This window comes from Camelina sativa, chromosome 18 (assembly GCF_030686135.1).
Source record: "Camelina sativa cultivar CO46 ecotype springtype chromosome 18, ASM3068613v1".
Classification (NCBI taxonomy): domain Eukaryota; kingdom Viridiplantae; phylum Streptophyta; class Magnoliopsida; order Brassicales; family Brassicaceae; genus Camelina; species Camelina sativa.
In genome coordinates, this window is record NC_141897.1 from 11,577,298 (window position 1) to 11,587,798 (window position 10,501).

At 38.8% G+C, this 10,501-nt stretch overlaps 1 pseudogene; it reads right to left on the reverse strand.

Annotated features, from left to right (window-relative positions):
- Window positions 1-8,377: 8,377 nt before the first annotated feature.
- LOC147922777 (uncharacterized protein At3g43530-like) lies at window positions 8,378-9,985 on the reverse strand (annotated as a pseudogene).
- Window positions 9,986-10,501: the final 516 nt, after the last annotated feature.

A 10,501-nucleotide genomic window follows, 5' to 3' on the forward strand; every position in this document is an offset into this window, starting at 1 on the left:
TGTGTTCTTAGGTTATCCTCATGGTAAGAAGGGCTGGCGTTTGTTTGATCTGGAAAAAGAAGAGTTTCTCGTGTCCAGAGATGTGGTTTTTTGCGAAACAGTTTTTCCTTATGCCACACCATTGTCGACATCGGCTACGAATGAAGACGCTGATTCAGAAATTCATTTATGGGCTCCTTTTTCAAGTGTGTTGGAATTTGATTCACCAATTTTGCTGGGCCCATTAAACACTCTAGAAGCCCAAGATGTTTCTTCCACAACTTTGTTGGATCCATGCCCATCATCGATTCCTTCTCCACTCATGCCTTCCTCTTCGCCGACTTTGACACCGTCTCTACCTCCGATACCTGATTCTGACCTAGCTCCCGAACCAGAACAACCGACTGCTCCCAATCCGACCTCGCTACCCACACCAACGCCAGCTATAGAAAATCTCTCTACCTCAGCTGCTATGACGGCACCGCCAGAGGAGGCTCTCGGTCGGGGTCATCGCAAGAAGATACCTTCGGTCAAATTGCAGAACTTCGACACTTCTGCTCATCCCGTGAAGAAAGCTTCGGCTAACTTGGCAATACCTTCCGGTTTGCATCCGCTTTCTGACTCTGCCAATGGCGTTCGCTTCTCGCCTCAACATCAAGCGTTCATTGCCGCCATTACATCTGCGATTGAACCAAAAACATATCATGAAGCAGTTCGTGATCATCGTTGGCGGAAGGCTGTGGGATCCGAATATAATGCCCTTGAAGATAATGAAACATGGACATTGGAAGACTTACCTCCGCGAAAAACAGCTATCGGGTCTCAGTGGGTTTTTAAAATTAAGCATAACTCTGATGGCTCCGTCGAACGGTACAAAGCAAGGTTGGTCGTTCTTGGCGACATGAAGCCTCCACCTGGTTTTACAGCTCCCGATAATAAGGTTTGTCGTCTCCGGAAATCTCTTTACGGTCTTAAACAGGCTCTGCGTTGCTGGTTTGAGAAATTTCGAACGGCGTTGGTCGGTTACGGCTTCAAACAGTGCTTGTCTGACTATTCTCTGTTCACCTACAAGAAAGGCTCCACGATGTTAAATGTTCTCATCTATGTAGACGATCTTATCATCTCCGGTAGCACCAAAGAGGTCTCAGACAGTTTTAAGCGGTACTTGTTCTCATGCTTTTGTATGAAGGATCTTGGGCCATTGAAATACTTTCTTGGAATCAAGGTGGCCAGGAGTTCAGAGGGTATGTTTCTTTGTCAACGCAAATACACTCTAGATATAATCAAAGAAGCAGGGCAATTAGGTTGTAAATCTGTGGAGTTTCCCCTTGAGCAGAACAACAAACTGGCGCTTTCCGAGTCTCCTCTCTTGACGCAACCAGGTGTGTATCGCTGTTTGATTGGTCGACTTATATATCTTGCTGTCACTAGGCCAGACTTGTCCTATTTTGTTCACTTTCTCGCTCAGTTTATGAAATCTCCTCGTGAAGATCACTGGCATGCCGCACTACGTGTCGTCAAATACTTGAGCGGTACTGTTGGACAAGGTATATTGTTACGTAGCGATTCTGACTTGCAGTTGAATGATTGGTGTGATTCGGACTATGCTGGTTGTCCTCACACTAGAAGATCAGTCATGGGGTATTTTATACAGCTCGGCACTTCACCCATTTCTTGGAAAACAACAAAGCAACGCACTGTCAGTCTCTCTTCCACCGAAGCCGAGTACAGAGCGATGCGATGTGTTGTACAGGAACTCATCTGGCTAAAGCGACTCCTGATCAGTTTGGGCGGCACACATTCTCAACCAATGTGTGTTCTTTGTGACAGTAACTCCGCTATTCATATAGCAACAAACCCAGTTTTTCACGAGAGAACCAAACATATTGAAGTGGATTGTCATTATGTTCGTGATGAGGTTACTAATGGTCAGATTACTTTGTCTCATGTTGACACTACCATTCAGTTGGCTGATATCTTCACCAAGGCTCTAGGGACAAATGAGTTCTATTCGTTCCGGTCCAAGCTGGGCATCCACAATCTGCACGCTCCAGCTTGCGGGGGGTATTGTGATATCTTCTATATCCCACTCAAGGATATTATATCAATTACATTGATCATTCTGATTCAGTCTTTATTGTACAATCTCTTGCTTTAGGAAACTCTCTCTTGTATATATAACTTGAGACGATTATCACGAAAAACACGATTGAACAGATTGTCTCTGCGTCTCTTTAGAAGGCAACTAAAAAAAACCTAAAAATTTTAAGAAAAAAACTCTTTATTTTTATTGTTAATAAAGATATTTCTAGTTATATTAGAATGAACGATATAACTGGTTCGGGGACAAGTTCTGAAGATCCTTTCTTGTTTTACATGGACGCGAGCAATAGTGGCACAGTCAGTCAGTCACTATTACCATCATTGTCGCGGTCACTACCATCCCATATCTTCTCCATCTCAATCTCCATCTTGCATCAAAATTGCATTACGATACGATACTACAATCAATCATTAAAATTCATCAATTATCCTACTATATTAATTGAGAAGTACATCTATGAAAATAACATTAGAAAGTATAAAAAATTTACATTGGAATGCCATTATAAATAGTAAATTTATATTTATAACTGATATATTTAAACGTAATAAAAAGTTTAAAATTATAAATATTTTACATTTAAATATTTATAAATATTATAAATATTATCAGTTGAGTTTATGTCTTCCAAAAACAATTTTCAATCCAAAAAGTTAGTCAAAGTTGCTTCCAAAATCTGCGACTGTAGCTTAAAAGATGGTCAAGCTTTTGAATGAAGTAAGGCTCCAATCAAATCTTTATCCTCTAAGGCAAAGATGATCTTCCTAAAATTATGACTGAGCATACTTTCAATAGACCATAACCAACTTTGGATACAAGCATCCAGTTTAGAGTTGATCAAAGCAAACGACTTCCTGCTATGCAATAATACTTCACCGAATTTATTTCTCAAAACTCAGGTTGCTTCATTAACATTTTAATCTTTGTCCAAAAATGATGCAAAGTTACATTTTAACCATCCAAGAGGGGGGGGGGGGGGAGACCAGAACTTTTTAACCTGGATAAAGTTTGACTGGCAACTCCTGGGCACTCTCTCTTATTTTTGTGATTGTCTTAGGAGCCCTAAACTTTTTGCCCTTTATGAAGAAAAAATATTTCTGTTTTTCCAAATTTGCCAGAGAATCCAATGGAAAGCTTTCCTTAACTTCATCTGCATTTTACTATATTTACCCACAAGAAGCAAAAAATAGAAGTTCTAAGGACTGAAATTCATACCCATTAATCGGATATGGGAAGCTATAGAGATCTCAAATTTGTCTGGCTACAGTACAGGAAAAGAGAACATGGTTGGAGATTCTCCTTCCATGCCAAAATTTTGACATCTAGAATCGGTTTTCAAGCCACTGACTTACATTTTTTCCGCTACCAGGATACCTCCAGATATTGTTTTCCTCATGAATGTTTTAATTTTGGTGGTAGTACTGTTTTCCAAAGCTGATCTTTGATGAGAAGGATAGAAGGTTGCATTAGAGCTTCTGTTACCATATCAATTCTCTCTCATTTGTAGGCAGCCCAATAACCTAATTTAACTGAGTAAGCTCCACTTTTTGTATGTTCCCAAATAAATAAATCCCTCAAAAACGGAACTGGCTTGAGTTTGCGGATCAGCTCGATATCCCTAGGATAGAAATGATTATCTAGTTTTTCAAGATCCCAAGAATGAGATGCCACATTAATGAGATCCTTAACTTTTAAGTCCACGTCAAAATTAATATTCTTCATAAGGGGAGCTCGCATAACACCATCAAGAATCCAACGAGAAGACTTGACAAAAATGGACTCACCATCTCCAATCAGTTGTCTAAGCCCTCCTTTCAAAAGATCCCTCCCATGAAGAATGCTTCTCCACACAAAAGATGGTCTGTCTCCAAGATTTGTATTTAAGAAATCACCCTCCTCAAAAATATTTCTTTTAAAGAAGAGATCAAAAAGGTTGTTTCTATCTTGCAAAATCCTAGAGGCTTGTTTTGCCAGAAGAGCTTTTCTTAGTAGACAAAACTTCTCCGAACCAATTCAATCCAATGCGTTTTCCTTTTATCCTCTGTAGAGTCCCACCAAAAAGCCGATGTTAGATTCTCACAATTTTTCTTGGAAAGTTAGAAACACGACATTGCGAAAACAGGCATTGCCATAGCTACTTCTTTTAACAGAATTTCTTTCACCCCCCCCCCCCTGAGAAAGAGAACGAGCAAACCAACCTCACATCCTGTTTTTAATTTTATCATGGATATGAGCTAGCATATCCCTTGGACCCATTGTAACATTCTGGTAAGCCCAAATTCGTACTTGCTCCACCTTTTTTAAATATGTCCATCTTCTCTTCGATTAGAGTCCTGATGCCAGTCTCAACTTTGCCACCAAAAGTTATGGAGGACTTTTCTAAGTTGATTAGTTGTCATGTGATTTCAGCATAGTCCTTTAAGAATTGAAGTTTGCTCGATAGAAGCTTTTATCAAGAATAAACTATCGTCTTCGAACAAAAGATGGTGCATAGAAGGATCTTCTAGGGAAAACTGAATTTCATTAATCTGGCTAGCAACTTCAGCTTTGTTAAGAAGGTGAGTCAAACCCTCCACACAAAGAACAAATAAAGCTGGTGAAAGAGGCTTGATTAAACCAAAATGCTGACCATTGATAAAAACAATATATGTAACTGTTGTAACACAAAACATGACCATATCCACCCATTTTTTTATGAAAACCTAGAGAGATGATAAATACTTCAAGATAGCTCCATTTTATTATGTCATATGCCTTAGACATATCTCCTTGTGAGTACGCAATATGTGGACCGCTTCATGAGCAATAATGATGTTGTCCAAGATCAGTCTTTCCAGGATGAAAGCCGATTGATTTGGTGACATAATCTCAGGCAGAAGAGGCTGTAACCTAGCCATCATAATCTTTGCCACCACCTTGTAAAGAACAAAACACAAGCTTATAGGCCACAAATCACTCATAAATGGAGAATTGATATTTTTGGGGATAATGCATAACTAGGTGAAATTCAATTCTTTGGGAAAGACTCCATTAACAAAAAAGTGAATAACCTCTCTCGTCACTTGATCTCCAACCACATCCCAGTAATGTTGGAAGAATAGTCTAGTCATTCTATCAGCTCCTGGAGACCTTGAGGGTTTTATTGAGAAAACAACATTCTTAACTTCATCTTTGGTGACTGTACCTACCACCATTTGGTTTATCCCCTGTGTGACTCTAGGTAAAAGCCCATAAAGCATAGTTTGAGTTTCAATAGGAGATGAAGTTGAGAACAACTGTTGAATATAGGAAGCCACTATTTCTCCTTTTGAAGCTTCTGATCTATGCACATTACAATTGATATCAACAAGCTTGTATAGATCATTCTTATTTCCGGTGTCTTGACAAAGTTATGAAATAATTTGGTATTATTATCATCATCCAACATCCATTTCTCCATGCTCTTTTGTTTCCAATGACTTTTTTCTTCTCTATAAGCTTCAACTAACTTGTTTCTCAGAGAATATATTCTTGCCAAAGATGGAGAAGATGTGGATTGAACTGCTTCCAATTCATCTTGAAGAGCATAAATTTTTCCTTCGAATTGAAATCATTTCCTTTTTCCACTTACTAAGAGCTTTCCTGCAGTTTCTGATGCTCATGGAAAGTGGAGATTCAGAGAGCTACATGAGTTCATATTCCATGCATTGAGGAATTCCTCTTTCACCATGAGTTTATGCAGCATCCTCTTGTTAAATTTGAACAAGCCTTTATACGAATCTTGTGAGGAAACAAAATTTACTAGAACAGAACGATGATTTGATCCCCTTTTAGGGAAAAAGCTTGATTTGCTGCAGGAAACAAAGCCAACCACTCCTTATTAGCAAAACATCTATCTAGATTACATTACATCCAATGAGACCATCTTCTACCACCCCAAGTAAATAGGTTTCCAGTACACTAGAGTTTACTCATGCCACAGTCTTTAAATAGACAGGAGAAAATAATAAAGGAAGTATCCGCTCTTCTAGGACCACCAATTTTCTCTTCATTATTGAAGATTTCATTGAAATCCCCAATCATACACCAACTCTCCTTTCTGTTTAGCCCAAATCTAGTGATTCTTTACCAAACCTCTTGTCTGAAGCTAACACTTGGGTTTCCATAAACAAAAGAGAGGAAAAAAACTCTCTGCTCTCAACTATACAGAGAGATCCACCACATTTTTATCTTCATAGGTGATCACAATATCTACACTTTTCTTCCAAAACAACGCTAGCCCGCCACATGTACAACTGGATTATCTATATGGACATTCTCATAGCTCAACCAAACTTAAATATCTACAATAACATCATTGCAAGTCATTGTTTCCATTAAGAACATAATCTCAAGAAAATGTTTTGTATGCAATTCGAGGAGACGAGAAACTGTCAAATCTTGAGGCCACCCCAATCCTTGGCAGTTCCAGCTCAAAATGCTCATCAGATGTTAGACAATACCTCATTTGGGACTATCAATGATTCTTTTTCTCTTCCAGCATTGGAATCACCTTCCTTTACCAATATCGACATTGTGAGAGACAAGAGGGACTAGTTCAAAACTAAGGGCAGATTTTTGGGTGAAAGGGGATTTTCTCGCCTCAACCATTGATTTCTTCACTCTTCCTTCCATGACTACTCGCTCTTCACCATCCGTTGTAAGAAGATACAGACGCATCCCTTCTAAAACTTCCTGGGAGATCCGAGGGTGGCCAGAAAGCGGATTAAGACTAACTTGAATGTTCACCTAGCACACCAAAGAGGGGGTCTGATTATTTAGTAACAGGAATTGGCTTAGGTTTCAGACAGTGCTCCCCTCTTTTTTCTAGCCAACTTTGAGTCTTGTTTGGTCTTAACCAAAAGTTGACAAACAGAGGCAAGAGTAACATCTCTTTTGGACTCTTTCATAATGAAAGAAGAACTATGCTAACTGGTTGTGGGGAAGCCCTATAACCTTTGACTTACTTAAGAGATTTGAGACATCAAACCTAATTTTTACTCTAACATAAAGATTAGCTTGGGTTATGTCAGGATCAAAAGCCACTTGAAAAACTTGACCAAAAATTTCTCCAATAGAAGTTTATGGGAATATTGCGGATGTGCACCCACACTGGAGAGAGTTTGACGGCGGAATCTCAAACCATCTCTCCACCACTATACCCCATTCATTTGCAGTATGAAAATATTTTTGAAGAACATCCTTCAAATCGTGTACACTAGAGAAAATAAACTAAAATTTCTCTTTTGACAGAGCTATACCTCGAAACTTATCGTACTTCTACCATTTTCTTGACAATTCGTGAATCACTCCAGCAACTGACTAACAATCCGGATTCAGAATTCTTCCAACCAAGCTAAGCACATTTCGTTCACAAGAGCTGAATTTTGGCAAATTCAGAAGATTAAACGGAACCTCATAATCTTTAATAGACATTGCCATCAGCGCTTTATCCAATAAGCTGTATTTTTCTTTTATCATAAATGTTTTTAATTTTGAAATATATTATCTATGATTTTCAAATCCACTTCAGTTGACTTTCAAATCCGCATTGTTTGATTTTCAAATTCATATTGTTTGGTTTCAAAATCAATGGATTCCATGTGGATTTCCAAATCTTATAAGGATTTCTAAATCTTAAAGGGAGTTGTGGTGGAATTGTTTGGTCATAAGACTCTTTTATTCTAAAAGAGGCTTTGTTCTTCTAGAATATAGAGATTGAGCATGGAAAAACACTTTGCTTTTAGCCTTTACATCCTGTCTACAGCATTTGGTCAACCTTATCCTTATTTCTTATCTTAAATCTAGTGTTTCTATTCTGTTCTTCGACAATGAACAGTAGATTTGGGTATTGTTTGGTTGGAAGCGAGAATTTTCTGGATTTTTTCTTTGTTTTGGTTGTGTTATTCTCAAGCGTGTGGTTCATTTTAAGATCTTGGTTCCCAGTTAACAGAAATATGTCGGCGGCTAAGGCAACCCAAAAACAAAAACCCATCATTTGTTCTTTCTCTGTTGCTTTTGGTCCACTGCAAAGGGTGTCCTTATGAGCTTGGAGGGTTGCCTTTCTCGCTTCTTCCCAGTTTTTATTACAGTTCCACTCACCTTCTCTTTCATCTTCTTTTCCTTCGGCTTCTTGTGCTTCTTCTTCTCCTGCACCTCCATCTCACTCTCGCTATTCTCTTCATTGCCACCTTTATATTTAAGAACCAAATCTAAATCAACTGTTTCACACAAATCCGAAATGTTTAATTATGAGATCCGAAAGACTCACTAGTTTCACACAACTGGAGAAATATGGACAAGGGATCCACTATATACCACCAATTCCCTTGATTCATTTGGTTGAGGATCATTTGATTGATAATCATTTGGTTGATAATCCGTTGGTGTCCCAAAGTGTATCCCATTCTTTTCTTCCTTCTCTATCTCACCAGACACATATAGTTCAAGAGCGTCCACTCTCCCACTCAAGTCGGTAACCTTCTTTAGCATGTGTTCGAAGCCATTGGTCATTGTCTCCTTTAGTGAGCTAATCGATGCAACAATTACAGCTACATTCTCAGGTACTTCATCTGAACCGATTCCAGGGCCTTCCTCTCCGACTTCATGGCCTTCTTCACCTTTTTCAAGTAAACCCCTAGAAATCAAGTCCAAGTCGTACAACTGTTTCCACCGTATCTTCTTTTTCTCTATAGCCAGACGCTTTCTCCAACTATCAACCATTGGATCAATAAAACCTATCCCATCATCAAAACCATCATCTATGATTCGACGCAACAATGATTTCTCACCAAAGTCTGGTTCCAAGATGCTAGTAAAAATCTGTGAATGCAAACATATTTATCTTCTAATGAAATTTATAACAGATTATAATAATACCAAAATAACTTCAGAAACTCTTACCTTGGTATCTCCAAGTTCTTTATTAATAGCTTCCAATGGAAAACCCTTAAGGGCACTTTCACTGAACTAGTGCTTACACATCCTTGGGCAGTCATCCTCTGCGAGTACAACTTCTCAGAATTTTCTTCCAAGTTGTGGAACACACTTAAATGCCAAAATCTACACAAACAGTTACAATTTTTTAGTGTTAATATCATAAATATACAAATACAAAACTTACAAGCATTAAATAATGATACAAACCTCCAGAGGAACAATGAATCCAGAAAAGGGAGGTTGAGCTTTTGGTTTCAGAGTGCCTTTCACAGTGCCTTTACAGTTCCTCTGCACACTTCGGATCCCTTTCATACACTCTTCAAATGTATAACACCCCCATGGGAAGTCCTCACAAGCGTTCAAATCATCAACAATTTCTAGAAGAAAAGAATCTATGTTTCCATCATCCTAGGAGTTTGCTTTCACTATCTTGCATAAGAACAACAAGATAGTGATCTTTTTCCTCTCAATACAGCTTTTCTTCTTCATCAGCTTCTATTCCACATCTTTTATTTTAATTTTCTCAGTCCTCCCAAACATGTTATTCACAAAATTTAAGTTTCCCAAGTTCTCATACCCCTTTGGATATTCATGACAGTCCGATCCGTTAAGCAAGGCATGCTCTTTCAAGGAATACCGTATAGACACTCCATTTACCACAAACCAACACTCTTTTTCCATCTCCGTACGAGCTGTGCAAAGCAGAAGCATCCACATACCTTGAGTCATGTGGTTTTGCTCCTTAGGCATGTGGAATATATGCTTGAATTGGGAATGATTTCTGAACCACTTTGTTTCTTCTGGCAATTTCTCTATGAATGTCACGGTTTGGGACACACTACACCTAGTGATAATCTTACACCCTTTGGTGTACTCAGATTCTTTGTATATCATTTCTGGCTGCATTGATCGGGAATCATCACCTTCCGCAATATTATCATCATATGTATCCTACAAATTCAAACAGAAATGAATTAGATTCTTAATTCCACTTGAACCCAGTTGAACTGGGTTGAACCAGTTGAACCAGTTGAGCCGGGTTCAACACGTTGAACTAGTTTAACAGGGTTCAAGTTGAACTAGTTGAACTAGTTGATTCTAGTTTCAGTTTCTCCTAATCCTAATAATCAGATCCATTCTAATCAGGAAATCCTAAATTTCTAATCCTAATTCCCAAACAAATGTATGTACCTTTACGGTTTCCTCCGCTTCACTAACGGCTTATGTTGCTTCGGTTATCGCGGTTATCGCCAATTGTAGCCCAATCTCTATCTCGGTTGTTGGAACAATCTTGGCAAAATAATCGTCCCCAACATCCTCTGCTTCTGTCGGAGTTTCTTTTGCAGGTTCACTCGTGGAACCATCTTCTCGTTATGTCGGCTCGGCGGTTTCTGTTCGATCCTTACAAAGATTGGCAGTCGAATCATCCTCTGGTTCTCTCGCCCCATCCTCTGGTTCTGT